Source organism: Aquila chrysaetos, chromosome 5, assembly GCF_900496995.4.
Source record: "Aquila chrysaetos chrysaetos chromosome 5, bAquChr1.4, whole genome shotgun sequence".
NCBI classification, from domain to species: domain Eukaryota; kingdom Metazoa; phylum Chordata; class Aves; order Accipitriformes; family Accipitridae; genus Aquila; species Aquila chrysaetos.
Genome location: NC_044008.1, coordinates 9,699,601 through 9,718,080, shown reverse-complemented (window position 1 = coordinate 9,718,080; position 18,480 = coordinate 9,699,601). Strand labels below are relative to the sequence as shown.

At 37.3% G+C, this 18,480-nt stretch overlaps 1 protein-coding gene across 1 annotated transcript in view; it reads right to left on the bottom strand.

Annotated features, from left to right (window-relative positions):
• The window catches only part of SEMA3A (semaphorin 3A), a 335,619-nt gene extending 318,008 nt beyond the window's left edge, over nt 1-17,611 (bottom strand). The window contains exon 1 of the mRNA XM_030015370.1: nt 17,341-17,611. The gene's annotated coding sequence lies outside the window, so the exon portion shown is untranslated. The remainder of the gene's footprint in view (nt 1-17,340) is intronic.
• Between the last annotated feature and the right edge of the window lie 869 nt (nt 17,612-18,480).

Here is an 18,480-nt window from a genome sequence, read left to right as displayed (position 1 = left end):
TATTCCATTTGCTGTAACCCTGAATAATCTTTAAAGAATGTTTTTAGTCATGGGCCCTTCACCTTCTGGTGATTTCATCCAGATACAATTTCCACAGGCTTTACTGGGTTAGACAGAATAAAAGAAGGGACCATCTGAATAAAATAAAATGTCACCATTAAATTGGCTTTTGTAGCTTAAGGTATAATGTAATGATATTTTCCCAACAGCTGCTTTCAGTTGAATTTGAAGTTTTGAAAACCCTTTGCATCTGATTCAAGTAATAAAATGCAGGTTGTGTTACTTCCTCCTTCTGTGTCGTATACAACAAGCAATACGTTGATACTTTACATGCAACTGGTGGTCATTAGGAATTTTTACTGTATGTTAACATTATTTGCTGACCTCAACATTTGATGAATGAGTCACCCAATGAAAAGTTTGCTTAAAAATCAAGGGATGGACAGATGTTATTTTGGAATTAAACAATTCATTGTTTTTTCTAATTTCTGTTGCTCACAGAATTTTTTTATCTGTAACTTCTTGTTTGCATTTTCATTTCTTTCAGCTTTTACAACTAGATCGGAATTAAATGAGTGCAATTCTACATATCTTCATGTGTTGCCTTTTATCCCAAGAGACTTCAAGTAGAAACTAGACAAAGGGATCACTTCATCAAGCACTGAAGTACAGCCATCCCTGAGGTGAAATGTAGCAACTGCTTGTCAGTACATACAACCAATATGCAAGAATTTAAGACGAGGAAGGAAGAATAAGCATATTCTTAGGAATTTAGTGAGGCAAATCAACACCTGAGACTGAAGTAATATGCCACAGTCCTGTCATGATAATCTTTTGTGAAGCTCACTTCTCAGTGTATCTAAAAGAAGGCATTTTGTCCTTCATAATATGTTCCATACTATTACTGCTATCATGGTAAATATTGTACAAACATTGAGTATTTTCTAAATAAACAAGAAAGACAAAGAGTTTAAAGGAGAAACTAGTCCAGAGACATGAATGTCAGGCTCAGGAAGGAATCCAGTTCTTCCACCTATCTCTTCTGCACTTTCCACCCCCTCCAGTAATATTCTCTTTCAGTATGACCAGCATCCTTGATTCTAAAGAAAGACTTTAACTATTTAACTATTTCAGCATCTGCTGCAAAAACTTCATCACAAGGCATTTTATGGTATAAAAAGAATCAAAAAAATACTAATATGAAGACTTTAAGTAGTAGAGGTTGGAAAGACAAAGATGGTTTCAGGGGTATCTGAGAAGCAGCGCAAGAACTGATAAATGATGTAAGAAAGCAAGAACCATGTTAGCAAGATCTCATGCAAACTGTGGGGCACACCAACAGGAAAATATTGTCTCTTAAAAACAAAGTAAAAGAGAAAGAGACTACGAGGGTACATGAGGCAGAATACAAGAAGAAGAGGATGTGAACAGATGCAAAATATGAGTCAGAACAGCAGTAGAACAGGAATGTAGAGTCCAGAAAAGTGGGAGAGAAAGAGAGTAAGAAGGTGCATGAGACAGAGTTCAGGAAGACCACGCAATGTGTGAAATGTGGTGAGAAAAAAAAAACCAAAAACCAAAACAATACCCATTTGTGTTCTCCTAGGTCACTTTTGACCCAAACTATTGAAATGACAAGCATAAAGCATCCCTGTTTTCACAGAGAACAACTTCTCTGTTGAGGTGACTTTTCTCTTGCTTTTTCTGTTACCTGGTTTTCCCTGGAGGATGTGACAGGTTAATTCTAGTTCAGGTCCTTCTAAATGAGCTGATGCATTTGGAACACTGTCAGTTCTTCAGTCCAGAGGGAATGCCACTGCATGAGGCAATCTCATTACAGAAATTAGCATTTACTGTGACTCAGCCATCTTCATCTTAGAAATAGCAGGAAGAGACACAAGCCTTGAAAAGATGCACTGGCATCCCTAAAGGAGCACTTTAGGGAACTTCTTCATGACTGTGGTTTTAATTAGGCATTAATAACTGCTGAATGACTACTTATGCTACAAAAAAGCAAGAAACTTTCAAGTGAGAGAATACAAGATCTAGGAAATCAAGAATTATGAAAAGTCAAAAACATATCAATGCTTTTCAGAAATTTCAGGCTTAGATTTCAAAAATTTTACATAAAACATTCCCCTGCCCCAGGCCTCACCCTAGCTTTGGTTTATATGTGCTCATAATCTTTAGTCTCAACTGAAGTTTTAGGTTATGTATCCAATGCCAGAAAGTGAAATATAGCCAAATAATGTCTGGTTTGCATTGGAATCATTACAAAAAAATAGTTTTTGTCTCAATGACAATGAAAACTATAAATCCCTCAGAATCCTGGGAGTTTTACCAGACTTTCACAGAAAAATCTACATCCCATATTGTTCCAAACTAGATATGTTAACGGGAGTATGAATGTAGTCTAATATTCATTCAGTTTTAATGAAATATGACTTGAAAAAATGTTATTTTTGATTTTGCCATAAAATTTATGGAATGAAAGCAATTAATATAATTAAAAGTATTTGAAGTGAAAGAATTCGCATAAGAATTTGGTACAACCAGTTTCAGTGAATTTTCAGGAACACAAGAAGTCACACACATATCTGCCCAAAGACCAACCTCTTACTTCCCTCTGAAAAAAACCCCTCTAATCTAGTAGCAGCTGTTAAGTGATTGTACTGGTTTTGGCTGGAATAGAGTTCATTTTCTTCCCAGTAGCTCCTGTGGTACTATGTTTTGGACCTGTGACCAAAACAATGTTGGTAGCACAGTGATGTTTCAGCTGTTGCTGTGTAGTACCGATACAGCACCAAGGCCGCCTCTGTTTCTCACGCTGCACTGCCAAGCGAGTAGGCTGATGGTGCATGAGAAGTTAGGGGAGGACACAGCTGGGACAGCTGACCCCAACCTCCCAAAGGGATATTCCGTGCCATATGATGTCATGTTCAGCAATAAAATCTAGGGGAGAGTTTTCCAGGTGATTGGCTGGGCATCAGTCGACTGATGGGGAGAGATTTCTTTTGCATCACTTGTTTTTCTTTGGTTTTCTTTTTTCCCCACCTTTCTTTTTTTTCTTTTTCTCTTTTACCTATTAAACAGTGTTTATCTCAGCCAATGAGTTTGTCACTTTTGTCTTCTGCCCGCTGAGGGGAGTGTGTGGGTCTCAGCTGCCTACTGGGGCTAACCCACAACAGGGAGATAAATATTTCCACTGATCAATGGGAGTATTCTGGTATTTGAGAATTACTGATGTTGATTATGCTCATCATGCACAGAAAAAAATAAAATCACCTTCCTTCTTATGATTGGAGTTCTTCATAATCTTCATATTAGTACAAGTATTCATCATTATACATTATAATTGCCAAATAGACCTTATCCTACATTTAGCTGATTGTTTCCTGTTAAACATTTGCAATGCTTCCAGGTCCTGCTGTGATGTTCCAGTGTCACAAAAGAGGGTAAATCACATCATATTTATTTATCTTTATAAAGGTTTTTTACTTTTTCATCATAAGACACTCAGCCTAAAGAAAAATGAGTCACTTTTTTAAACAGGTAGAGATGGAAGCTTTGGAAATGAGCACTTCTGCTTGCCAGGTTGGTACTGTATTTGGTAACGGCCACTACAGAAACAGTATTGGTTGAAAGAAAATCTCAAGGGAGTGAGATAAATAGTGGGAGGATCCAAAATATAGCTTAAACACCTGGAAAAAAATATCTAAGTAACACTCTCAGAAGAAAGTCATAGAGTTCTCAGGCTTTTTTTTCAGTGATTTCATTTCACTATGTTTCAGGCCAAAAGGCTTATATTCCCAAAACAAAACATCCAGAACCAAATCCAGAACCAATCAACCCATGTCTACAACCATTCTCTCTGGTTTTGATGGAAGATTTCTTTACCTATATCACTGTCCTTTTTTTGTCTTAATTTTTGTTCCACCAAAGGAAAAAAAGGAAAAAATGATTTTTTAAATCTGTTTTCCCTCTTTCCACAGCGGGGGGGGGGGGGGGGGGGGGGGGGGAGAAAAAAGGAAAAAGGAAGGAAAAAGGAAAAAAAAAAGAAAAGAAAATCACACCAAAATAATGTAAATCAATAAGAGAGTTAAAAGGTGCACCTATACTATCAAATCGCTCTGCTTCTAGTTCAGTGATGGTCCATGGTACATGTAGATTAAGCTATGAGTTTCTTTCTCCCCTAACCAGCGAGATCTGAGGGGATGTCAGGATGGACACCTTCACCCAAAGCAGACTGTGCTCCAGAGGCCTTCATCTGGTGGGAAGAAAATGATCTCTGATCCTCTCACCTGAAAAGCAGAGATTTCAGCAGGCAAAACAACAGGCTAAACAGATGACCTGAGTGCCCAAACGACTCGGGTGAGTTTCTCCGTCTCTGCACTTGTGCCCCATGCAACCACCCATCCTATCCTTTATTTCAGGGATGGGCTTTGGTTGGACTGTCATCAGCAGTGACACATTCCTCTCAAAAGTACCTCTGAGAAGCTGGCATTTTCCTCACACAAAAAAATACTCTGTCAAAAAGTTCCTGCCAACCTTTGTGCAAAATCAACTTAAAAATACTGGGGATAGCCACTGCTAACCAATGAATGTTGATTAAGCGGTCAAGTGGTTATTAATGGTATTATTACAGCTGCTGGTATTAAGGAGGAATTATGTTAGTGATTTTTCAGGAAAACAGCATCTGCAGAAAATGCCTTCTTTGTGATCAACTAGGAAAAACTCTCAACAGGTGTTAAAAATGGCATACTACCATTTGCAGCACCTAACCTTGTCTCTTTAAAGCCAATAAAATGTAATTGCCCCATTACAAAAATATGTAATGAATCAGAAATTAAATAGTTCAAAGAAGGGAAAGGATTGACGGTGGATGCTCAAACTTTCTGTCTCTGTATATATCACTTTTTTCTGTATACTTGTTGAAGTTTTCTTCCTCATGCCTTTCTACTCTTATAAATGGCAATTTACATTACTGCAACTGAAGCTTAGAATATCCCTCCTCATCTATCAACACATTCTGCAAGAAGGTGTCTGATGTCATTCTACCTGATCCAGAGCTTATGTTCAAAGATTCTGATCCGAAACCCACTGCAGCCCATGGAAAAACTAGTTCTATTGAATTTCAGGGAGGTTTTGATCAAGTCTAGAAGTAAAATATGAGGTTTGTTTCCAACAGCAAAAAGCACAAGAAAGTTCCCTGTGAACTTCCTGCTTTTCCTGCTGTGCTCCTGCACGAAGGAATCTGGCCAAGTAACTGCACCGTTCCTTATTCCTTTCTATTAACACAACCTTGTATTTATCTTAATGAATCTGATTCTGTCATTCTTATCCTCGTATCTCTTCAGTTTATTCTTTTGCCCTAAGATATGCCTTCAACAACTACAGTTAATTCACTAGCTATGAATCAGTGGACAGTATTACACCTTATTTCTCTAATGTGTCATTGCTTCCCAGCTGGTGTCTTACATGACTGACCACTACAGCGCCTATCACATGCAGAGATTTGGGAATGGAGTGCTGTTACATGACCCTCACTTGACACACTGACCTCCGTTTAACAATTCACCATTAATGATTACTCTCCACATTTGATTATTCTTGACAATTTTGTATTCAGATTTCTCTAGATTCCCTCTGAAACTGTAATTTGTAAATTTAGTAAATGCCTCATTACAGTTATACATTATTTGATGACACAACAAATCTGTTAGAGGAATAGCCTTTTGAACATATCATGTAGATGTACATTTTGTACCATGTAAATCAATCAGAAGAGCTTGCTGCTAATAAAGGATCCCTCCAAAATGGAATTTATAGCACACTTCTATTTCAAAAGTAACTTGTACATATAAATTCCTAATTCTGAAGAACTGACATAATAGAGAAGCAAGACCCACAGGGATATTAATAATTCTGTCAACAAAGCAAGTTTGATTATTGTATTTACAACATGATCTGCAGCCACGCTTGAAATGATGAAGAGGAAACAAAAAACACTAAAAAATGGCTCACGAAGTTGGCACTACACATGCTATGCAAGCCGTGAGGGGGATGTGAGCAAGTGACACTGATTCCAGCATATTGCAACAGCAAAGTGATTAACTCCACCATAATAATAATGTTCTTTTAATGCATCTTTCAGGGGTGTAATTATAACTAGTATTACTAAAGTGCCAGCTGAGACCTATTATTCCTTGTACCATGTGCTATGCTACAGACACAATAAAAGAGAGCTACTTCATAATATTACAAGATCTGGATACATACCATCCTCTGCACGTCCGTGTGGGAGAGGCACACGCTAAATGAAGGACTGTGGTGAACTTTAACTAGTTCCAGGATCTGGAAACTGGGAGATCAAGGCTGCACTACAGAGCACATTTGCACTGCTGCAGAATAAAGGAGGTTTTTTTCCCTGCTCTATTTTTCATATGTTTTACAGAGACTGAGAAAGTTGTTAGTTTTCCTTTTTCCATCATGGCAATTGTATGGTAATGTTCACTTTTCTAAAGCTTGCAGAGAAATGCTGTGAGATTAAACCCTAAATGCTTTCATATGTTAAAAAAAGAAGAAAAAGAAGAAAAAAAAAATCCCCCAAACTATCCAAGGATCTGGTTAGTCAGCCAACAAATCCAGCTGGGGTGCCTGATCCTCCACTGTGTAAAATGCTCCCAGTCCTACTGAAGGTAATAGCAACTCTTATTTGTGCCAGCTGGGGATCTAGCCCATGAGGCCATAAAGCAAACAGGGTAAAAAATCCCATCAAACTAAACATAATACATATAATTTAGGCTACCTCCAAGGGCTCCTAAACTAATAAAATCTGAATTGAGAGCAAGGACATAATTAGCTCTATGTGTGTCATATTTAATTTTACCAATGATATGATTAATTGGCCCCTTTTCTATCTGTTTTCATTGTTTTCAGGCTTGACTCGCTTTTTGCTTGTACACTTGCCATCGGTTTGATGGCATTGCTGCTCTCTGGAGTTAACCTCTGCAAGGAAGAAACATCTCTACATTTGCACCAGGGCAGCTGAGAACAGAAAGGTGGATTCCTCGTTTGTTACTGACCTGCTCCTACATTCACTGTAGTCATTTGAAAATGAAATATTAGACTGCCACACTATTTAAATTTTTACTTAAGTATTGTGAAGTAAGCTTTACATATTTTTTCTGTGCCCATAATTTTTTTAAATGCATGACCACAGTGAAATAGTAACAACTGTTAAATGTACCTGTCTGAAAAGCAGGAAATTTCTTTCCTATGTGAAGATCATATTGCTCCCTTGAATTCAGCAAGTTCTTCCCCTCTCCCTTACTTTATAATGTGTGTAAAATCTATATGGTATTCGAAAATTTGCCCCACTGCTTGTTTGCATTCCAGCATTCTGACAATAACGAAGAAATTATTTATAAATTTATTCAACATCATTGTTACAAGTTAAAGTAGATTACTAAATTGTTTGGTAGACATTCTTTTTGAATATGAACTAAATAGGATCCTACTATATTTGATTTCACCTAATATATATATAATGCAGAAGAAACATAATATCCACTCATGAAATTAGTTGAAGATTGATTGAAATATTATGTTGCATTGTAGTATGGGCAAAATACAGTTAATTAAAGCAAAAGATTAGGACCAAATGAAATATGAACTCATTGAGACCTAAAATTTTACATATACAGGGCCTGATTCTAATTTACATGAGCTGATGTAAAATGTGAGTCACAGGAAAAACAATCAAGCCACACCTCTAAAATGAGTATAACTGATAGGATTACTGCTTTCATTGTCTTGAAATGAAGAGAAAGGCTGCAATCAAAACCAAGCAAAGAAATACAGGTTACTGAAATTAAATTACTTTTGTGTTTTTTTTCCTTAGTGTATCTACCACTGGATGTTGTTCCAGTTCTTGTGCCCACGCTTTCAGAGGATTTCAGAGTGAGCAAAGAGATGGAGGATATGATTTATAACATAAGACTTTTGAACTTAGATCCAGATTTATCATGTGTATCATTAAGCACTTAATATAGTCATCTCAAGATTGGAAATGAGTGCTACAGAGTCCTTTCTATAGTTACTACCAGTCTTTCAGTGGAGAGGAAGAGTTATATCCAGAAGGCAATAGTAACAACCTAAATATGAATCATCCAATGGAGGTGCTTACCTCACCCTAGTGAGTATATAGAGGACTCTATATACCCAGAAATTAATCTGGGACAAGTATCTGTAAAAAATCCACATATTTTAGACAAAAAAAAAAAAAAAAAAAAGAGAGGAGGACTCTAAAATATGTGGACAATAACATTACAAAAAGGAATGGTTGGAACTGGAGTTAGAAAAATTAAAATCAATAATTCAGAAATGGTAATTAACTGTTGTAGTAACCCGGATTTTTTTATCAAGTGTTCTAATTCTACTGTGACTATTGGACCTGAAATCCTGTATCCCGCAAGTTTGGTTAAACAGCTTTATAACTGACAGTCACCAAGTTCTTCCCCTTCCCTTCAAGTAATTAAAAAATCTACCTGTTTGCACTTCTTTCCAGCAATAAAACCATACTGGAACCAGATGGGATGTCAACATGCATATTCCTTTGAGCTGGTGACAAGTTCTGTTCTTATGTTTTTGTTGTCTCTGTTATCTGAATGCTAAATCCCATATGGATGTCATAGATGGTAAACAGTGCAGAATTACAAACACAGACAGCAGATATGTAAACATAGCAATAATTCCTGTTTTTTACAGTTGAAGCAGATATCTTGCTTCTGCTCAGTCTCTCTGTGCTGTGCTGGACACTGTAGATAGAGTCTGGGGAGTCAGCAGCTCTCTCCAGGTGGATGTTCATGGAGCACGGCACAGAGCTGGCTTGGTCCGTCCAAACCACCCACCTCGCGGCATTTGGCTCCAAAGCGTGTCCTGGGAGCAGGGCCCAGGGCACTGCTGTTCTCTGCCTGCTCTTGGCTGGTATCGCCTCACAGCACAAACCATGCCAAGGATAATGTAGACCTGGCTCAAGAAACAGGGAACCACAAGAGCCTTCATTCAGCCGTATATGTTCCGCACCCACCTATTGGGAAAGTGCGTGCAAACCCTAGACTTTCCAAAAAGAGGCATTTTCGTGAAGTTGTAGCATCATTTTAAGAAGAAAAAAAAAAAAGAAAAAAAAAAAGAAAAAAGTGCTCACTTCTCTAAAACGGACCATGCACAACAGCACTAAAACTAAACAGTACAGAAACATAATTCACAGAAATCCATTCCTTTTCGTAGTCTTTCTAGTTTCGCTAACAAAGCCAGTCTGGAGATTGGTCTTTCATGTGACTGAGTCAAAACCCACTCTGAAATTCTGTGCTTATAAACTGGGAACATATTTTAGCAATGCTCTCTGCTTTTCTTTGCAAAGATTTCCAGCTTTATGTAAAGAGATTGACATTAAAAAAAATGATTTTCTGAAATGTCTCAATACTGATTTCCCAGCTTCTTCTACAATTCCGGTTAATTAAAGGTAAATTAAATCCAACCATGTCACCCAATTACATCCACATTGCCCGTTTTATTACATGTGTCTAGGTTGACAGCATAAAGAATTGCCTTCAACAGAAGAAAAGCAAATTATTCTCTATTTAAACTGCTGGGACGGCATTTTAATTCTTTAACACTTGATAAGCACTTAACAGAAGAGGACAAAATTACCTTAAAGAATCAAACCTTCTGTTTTTCAATTGACTTCAGTAACTTGAAGCTTTTTAATTAAGTACACCAGAGAAGTTTATTGCTTTAGCTGGTTCTCTGTACCTTTGAGTCTTCTAAAGTATAAACCCTTTTATGTGGTAATAACATTCCATATAGGTTTTCAAACAGCATAAAGGTATTGGTTTAGCCTATTTATGCTTAGCTCTCTACATCTGCTAAGTAATTGCTTTTTTCTTAAATGAAATATTAGAACGCTAGAGCATGTACTTTGTATGTATAGACACTGTGGATAGTGTATAATAAAATCATTCATGCTGCAATAATTAAAGCTGTGTCAGCATTTTCATTGCAAACTCCGTTTTTCAAGTGTTTATAATTCAGCCATAAAAAATTGTCTTGGACTCTTTCCACCGTATCTGAAGGCCAAAAAAATATATCCATAAAAAAGTTTACAAGTTTTGAACACTTGTTTGCAGGTGTAGAACTGAAAAACAGTTTTGATTTACAAATGAAGTTTGACAAGTAGCCACTGGCATTTTTAAACCCAGACAAATCCAAAACACTTGAGATTATCAGGTTCATAAAACTATGCTTTCTGTGAGATTGTATTAATTGCTGCAAATGGGTGTTGTCATCCCTCATCAAATTTGTGATTGGTCATGAAAATACTGGTAAATGTTAACAATAAGTAAATTGGTAGCCTACAAGATCTTAAATCTAATAATGTGAAGTGTGATTGACATATTCTTTTATGAATGCAAGTATATATACTTTTAACTCTTTCTAGAGGTGCTAAATCAAAACCCTATGCTAAATCCAAGCACTATGGAAGTCAGTGTGAGTTTTGGCAGAATTTTCTCTCCAGAGACAGTAGTTATCTTTTTTTTCACAGATCCAATACAGCATGGACATCAGCTGTGTCTGCTTTCCCACAATACCCTGTTAACGTGCCTTAAACCTGGTGTGAAGGGAGTCATTGCCGTGATAACAGAGTACCTCACTTGACATGTCATTAAATCTCCTTTCTCAGTCTGCTAAAATGAGTGCCAAGGAAGGTCACTTGGATGGAGTTTCTTGTAACAGGACAAATGGATGGACTGAGGAACCACAACTAATTCCATGAAATAACAAACACGGCTTTGCTTGGTATATCCCTGCCACTTCACACATACACTCATCAGCTTGTGGAAATTTGGCCTGTGAAGATATGGAAGCACTGGTCCATGGGCCATCAAGCTTTGCTGGCCTGCTGTGTCCTTGCGGATGCGTAAGGAGCCCTGCCAGAGCTGTTCTCTGCAGTGCTGGCCATCTGCACAGCCTTCTCAAGTCTCTACTTCATCAAAAGGAAGTGAAGACCATCTCTATTAAATTAAGAGTGGGGTTTTTTTTCCGCTAATAAGGTTGGAAGTGTGATTATCTTTCAAGTAGAATAACCCCTGTAACTTCTGTCCTGTTCTGTCCTGTCCTGTCCTGTCCTGTTCTATCCTTGTTATAAATCAACACTGTAGCACTGTATCACTTTTCAGCTGTGCATTAACCAAAGGAATATCTGTCAGGGATGGGTCTTTTTGTCCTGCTGATTGAAGCAAACAGAAATAGGCTTTACCCTACAGAGCAAAAAGCTCTGCAAACCACTGCCCTCAGGCCCTGTTCACACCCATTCTGCCTATTATTTGGCTTGGAGAGTCATAAGGCTTCATGTGGCATCTCTATGGCCCTAAACCAGGACTATTATTTTGTTTTGTTTTCATCTTGATACGCATGAAATACTGTGAAGGCTGTGTTTCAGCTGCTTAAGTGGCATTTTTAAAGCATGATACCCGGGATCATGAGGTGAATGCCCCGTTTTGTGATAGGGCAGGTTGGACTAGGATGACTTTTTGCGATGGTGCTGGAAGACTCTGCGTAGGACAGAGGTGGTATCGTTGGTGACATACCTGTCTGTAACTTTTGTGTCCTTATAGAGAGCCTTTTGTCCTCTTCAAAATCTTGAGTAGGACAGTAGGTATGCCAGGCACTATCCTCGCTGAGTCAACTACAAGACTTATTTTGGAACAGGAATATATTTGGGCTTACTAATAAACTAATTATTTAGGAATTTTATAGAGCATGATTTTAAAAACCAGTTTTTTTCTGATATCGCCACAGCATTGAAAAAAAAATTTATGTTTGTGTGGATGCATAAGGTCTATGATTTAAACCCCAACATTACTAAAACTGTACCGCCTATCAGTTTCCCAGATGGCAGGATGTATTTGCACCGTGAGAAAATCTACTGAGCTAAAATAACTTCCAGTAGAAATCACATTACTTTGTACCATGCACGTTTCTTTCATTTTCTCCAGTGTAAATTTTGAGGGTAACACTAATGTTATTATACAGGTATGACACACATCTGTGATATGCACCATGTGAATTTGCTGTGCTGATATTTCAAAGACTGGTTTACATTCATGGAGCTTTTAAAGTCCAGCACAACCTTCTGGAAATTTAACAAACACATTTTTGACCTCAACCCTTCCTGTGTGCAGTATTGTTAGCCAATTTGTCCCAATTTTACAGGTTTTTAATTTCAAAATTGTCAGAGTAACAAAACTTGTAGCTGGTGTTACTTTAAAACCATTCAAAATAAAAATTGAGCCCTGCTGTTAGTTCCAAGGAAGAAAATGAGATAACACCTGAGTTGAATTTAATATAGGAAATCCAAAATAAGATTTGGAAAAAAACACAAAACAATCCCATTGTTGTCTAGTTGAATCTTTTTCTCACTCTTAAATTTAAAGGAAAAAAAAATAATGAAAAATAAATTATTCTGATTCATGGTTTCCTTACCACTGTTTTCTGAGGTTTTACACCAGAGTATAAGCTACTGAATCAAACTTGTAGTCATTGTGCATGGGATTTGTGCATATCATGGGGTTCATATATCTTTATCACCCTTTAAAGAACAGCAGTAAAAAAAACCCAGAAAGCCTTTCCCATTAATCATTTCAAGTGAACTCACATTTTTAGAACAAGGACAAAGGCATGTTGCTCTTAAAATGCTCTCCTTTGCTGTTTGTTTTAATAACATTTGCACTCCAATGCCTCATAGGAAGAAGAGGGTAACACACAGCTTGGCTCTAGAAAAGCACGATTTTCAATTTCTTCCTGCAGTTTTGCTTCCATTATTCCTGAATATTTGTGTCTACTGCCATCAGCATCTAAGCTGCTCGCTTCTGTTGAAGACCAACATACTAGTAATTAGGAGAAAAAACACTTGACAAACTAGTAGAAGAGTATCAGAATGATAAATCAGAATGACAGCATTATTTCATACAAGCACTTTATGTGAACATCTGCAAGTCCATATATTAAGAATAAAATTATCAACAATCAACAAATCAGCACCTCTTTACTGTGATACTACTGAGTTAAATAAGCAAAAAGAACAGCTTTATGGTATTTTAAGACTTTCATTCTGATACAGAGCAGCAAGACACAAAATGTGTCATTGCCTGAATGCACCAGAAATTTTGAAAAACATTTTTTTTACTTGAGATGATTTAGTTTTAATATAGACAGCAGCAAGAATTCTTTTATTGTATCCAGATTCCTAAAATATTGGTTTATCTTTAAATCAGATCTACTTGGTATTTAACGTTATTTTAAAAGTGTGTGTCAGACATTCACTACCACAACCTAATTATCACTGGACATAAGCTTTCTAGATCAAAGGCTTAGTTTCCATGGTAGTACCTAAAATGCCCTCTTAAGTAACAGCTCATGTATCAAATCAGCATCGATACTTACTTAACGTAAGAAGAATAAAACCCAAATTATGTTCACTTCTACCTAAACTCACTGAAGTAACCAAGACTTAGGAAAGTAAAATTTGCAAATCTGCAGTGTATTGGTGTAAATAATTGGTGTGATTTTAATGTAAATAGCACTAGCAATGCTTGCTAACTAGACTTGAAGTATGTTGGCCTTAGCAGAACAAAGATCTGAACCAGCTTAGAATTGATGCTTTATATGAAGAATAATAATACAGATGAGGAGAAACCTTCCTCAGTGATTGTTTATGGAAAATATTTTGGATTTGTGGAACATACATGATTTGAGGTTTTCCTGTAACCCTAGCTAATGTCCTGGTAATCTTTTGATGCTCATCAGTAACACACTGTTATGCCTATAAGCACTTTTTCTACATCTTTTTCAGTTTAAGACTCATTAAATCTTCAGCAGCCATGAGTAATAGTATCAAAGAAGATAATACAAGATTAATTGTGTCATACAATACCTATAGCTTCCACTACACTAGCAAATGGGAGTAAAATTAAAGCCTTCTGTAAAATGTTAGTTATAGAAAGAAAAAAGACTTGCTTGATATTTATGTCTCCAGTGAAGTTTTGTTAGTAAACAATATGGTCAAATTATGTCTATTAACAAAATATTTTCAAAATTACTACTGATTAATTAACAAATTCTTTATTACTACGGATTACTGAAGTGTTAAACACTATGCTTCCATTATAAATCTTAAGTATAACTGACAATTTGCCATTGGGCTCTTGGTTGAACATGGAAGTAATATAGCTAAAAATCTCAAATGTCTGTGGCTAAACTAAGCCTCCTAGGGTTGTATTCATGTATTTAAACAACAGGCCTAACGAAGACAAACTTAGGTCTGAACATTTAGGTGAATAACTTGTGCTTTCATAACAGGATATTTTTTCAGATCCTGGTCTTTATTAATTTTTTTTTCAAACACCAAATTGATTATAAAAGTGGATGGTATAATAATTCCACTAACTGACATATTGCTGTAGAGTACACTGTGAGCACTAACTAATATTAGAAATAAACATTGTTGCTCGATATATTGCTACTTGCTCTTTTTTTGGGTAAGGGTAATGACAATCAAGTTTACGCATAAACCCAGAACTCTGTTACACTCATGGCTTGTAGCTGAGGTCAGGATTAGGCTCTGTAACATGGAAATGTCACATTTTTCATGTACAAATTATTTTAGACACTGAAGCCAACAGAATAAGTCTTGAAGGATCCAAAGATATATTTCAAAGTGGGGAGAAAGCATAGGACATAACATTTCTTGTGTGTGTATGTGTGTGTGTATATCAGAAAGATGGTGAAAGAGAGAAAAGAAGTAGATTAAGTGGTTATACTGCACACACTCAAAACTCAGTCACAGTAAACAAACGGGAAGAAAAGGCATTACGTGATGCTTATTTAAAATATTTAAATGTTGTTCTACTGCAGGAATGCAGTACAAAATAGTAGAAGATACTGTAACTTACATGCAAATGCATAATGTCTGAATTTAAAAAAAATACATTAAAAAACAATAGTTACACAGTATGTATGATCAAAACACTGGACATTTTTTTAGTTGTCTTAAATTAAATTGACTAGCAACCTGGGGTAAATTTTGACAGGTGTGTTTATATAAATAGAAACTTAGCAGTTGGTAGTATCTTCATCCTTTTTCGTTCATATCCCTAAATGCCTCACAGAGCAATGAGTTGCATTGAAAGCAAAGGATAAAGTACCACTCAAAATCTGTTAGATTGGAAAAAAACAGAGTAATTTGTTTTGATCTAAATACTGGCAGAGTTCTTGATGTGAGTATGATAGGGAGAATGTGCCCCATAACTCTATCACCTCACTTGTATTTTGTTGTACCTTAACCTCATAGCTATACTGCAACATCTAGGACCATTTTTTACATAGTACTATTATGTATGGATTGTTGCAAAGTTGTATTCAAGATACATACATTATGAAGCTGACGTAAGGTAAGCAGGAATTTCTTGTGAATTCACACTTGCACTTTGCAACTGTGAAAGAAAAGCACTGCTGATTATGGCTTTTAAAGTCTAAAAGCCATTTTCCACTGGGTGAAATTTAAGAGGGAGAAGATGCCTATTACTATTTATTAGTTATGCTATTTATTAGTTCTTTGAAAATGACTTTCTATTAATCACAGTCTGACCTTGCCATTAAGGGGCAGTTGTTGGAGCCAGAGAATAACTGCACTGCTCCAGTGTATGAACTGAACTACTACAGTGTTCATGCACTAGAGGAGGCACAATGAAATTAGATTCTCCCCCTGTAGGGGGTAGACGTTGACCGCTGTCTGATGCCAGCAACTACAGGTCTAAATATTTCTTCTGCGGTGGTTGTTTTACCTTCCTAAACTTCCAACTTCATCCCTTTCAAATTGCCGTATTTAGAACCTTACTGTTAACAGACTGGATGTTTTTCAGCACCAGAATTAGGCTAATGGCTATCATGCTCAAAGGATAACTGTAGCAGCCTAAAGCCATGGCTAATTAAAAGGACCATATATACTTGTCTGTCCAAGAGCGAAGAAAATAACTCTTCTGCAGAAAGGAAGACTACTGAAAGCATTTTATAGGCATAACTGTGCAGACTCATTTGTTCCACTTCCAGTGTTGACAACAGCCACCAACCTGGGTAATAGTTCAGAATAAATTAAGCCTAAAGTGAGAAGTGTCATCTCATTGGATTCTCCAGAAAATAAATTCAGACGTACTTCTGGTATGCATTCTTATACTGTGTCATCATCTACTTGAGACGCCGGCAGATCCTTTTTATACTGCATGTGTTTATTTCTCAGACAGAACATTTTGTATATGCAATGGACACATTCTTTTACATTGGCTGACATTCCACCTGAAAGTCCATCACAGCAAGCTTGTTAATGTGCTTCAGGATATATGGTACAGTAGTAAACAGACTCCCAATAGCAAAGTAAAATTCTGGTAGGAGGCTCGAAGAATATGTGTGTGCTAAGATCAAATCTTGACTTCAAGTTCAAGCGCAGTTTAACAGCGAATCCGAAGTTGTAAATGCAAAGTAAAGGCAATTTTAAGGCTGCTTTAAACCAAGCATGAAAGACTGAGGAGTCAAAGTTGAGATTCTATACATCTGGTTCTAATATGCCTCTTGCATTTTAGACAAGCGACCTTCTTTTTTTTGTTTCAAGCTTTGCTATCACTGTAGTTGATACAGTTTGTTAGTTTATAGTTTGGCAACATTCTCAGTACGTTTGAATCAATGGTTTGGTAAACAAAATAATGCAGCTTTCTTTTTCAGGTTAAATTACATCTATTTTTTAATGCCTAGCTTTTCTAACTCTTGGTTCCTCCTTTCCCTCCTCTCTTCCCCCCCCCCCCCCCCCCCACCCCAGGAAAAAAAAAAAAAAAAAAAGAGCTTTAAAGTATTTTAGTTTCTTCATTTAAGGATTTTCATTTATGCATTTTATTAAAAAAAATGTTTAAACCCTACTTCTGCTCAGTAACCAGATATTGCACAGACACATATCTTGATAGAGAGGTGGACCTATGTGTTACTGATATCATTATATAGCTCAGTTTTAGATAAGAAAGCTGCTTCAGACCAGCTGTATGGTCTGAGCAATCAGGCTGAAGTGGCAGGACAAGGGCACGGTGTAAAACGAAACAAGAAGAAATACACAGGGGATCTGCATGCAAACATTATTCTGCTTCATTTCTGCACCAGCCTTTAGAGGATTCCTCAAAAGTAAACACAGTTAATTAATTCCCAAGCAAAATAAGTAAACGCAAATTTTCCACTTACTGTGTGTTGTGCCTTGTCCGTGCACTGAAGAGAAGAGACAGTTCTGCAGCGCTCACCTAGATCCAGGTTGCTTTCTAAATTAGTCATACATGTAAGCTGGAGGAAGCTCATTGACTTTTTAACTGTGCAAAGAGCAACCCATCTCACTGCTGCTTAGACAACCCTTCAGGACACTGTGCTGAACTTCAGCACAAGAGCACGGCATCTATTACGCTTGAGGCTCTACCATTTCACCTACACCTGGGTGGATCTATCAAGCTTCATCTCTATTAGGGCGGTTTGACTATGTGGTTTAAAGGAAAAAAATAAAAAGAGAGAGGGGGAGAGAGGGAAAGAGAGAGGGAGAGCGAGAGAAAAAAGGGCTTGCCGTTGTCACACTTGTTTCCTATTAAAGAGCCTTACGGTGGATTGAGTAATTGTGTACGAAGGTAGTCTGGCTGGCAGATGTGTGCAGCCCCAGTGGAGCACTAGATTCAAGGCAGATGGGTTGTACCAGGGCGCAAACAACACTGGAAAAAGAGAGGCGTGATTAAAACAGCAGGCCGCCGTTTTACAGTGCTAGAAGTGGGGATAGCATGAAAGCTCCCAGGAACTAAAGCTCCCCAAAATGGGAACTGTACAGACACAAGCAAACTGCAGTAAAACAAACCTGCTAAAGCACAGCGAATGATCAAATTGACCGAGTTATGCAATACTAAAACCATCATGATTATTAATGAGCCTCTCTCCCCTCCTCCTCCTTGCAGGCACTCACATTAGAAATACTCCGTTGCAAAGAGCATGAGCACGGGTTTATTCAAAACAGAATCCTGGGCTACCGTACGGTCTGAGGCATCTTTTGGAAATGGATTAGAGTTACTTTGAGGGTTTTACATTGTCAGTCAAGTCTGGTTCAGTTTAAAAATAAAAAAGAAGATGAGCGGTGGGAGTGAATCTGCCGTTAGCAGTTATTTCTGAGAACGGTTGAAGCAGATTATCAGAGAAGTGAACAAGGAATCCTTATTATAAACTTCTGTCTGACATGCATAGGGCCAAAATCAGCCCCGGTGTAAGCACACCAGTATATGTCAGGGGTGATTTTGTCGTGCTGCCTCTCCCAGGTTATTGAAACTTGGCTGCAGCAGATGGGCCGAGAATCCC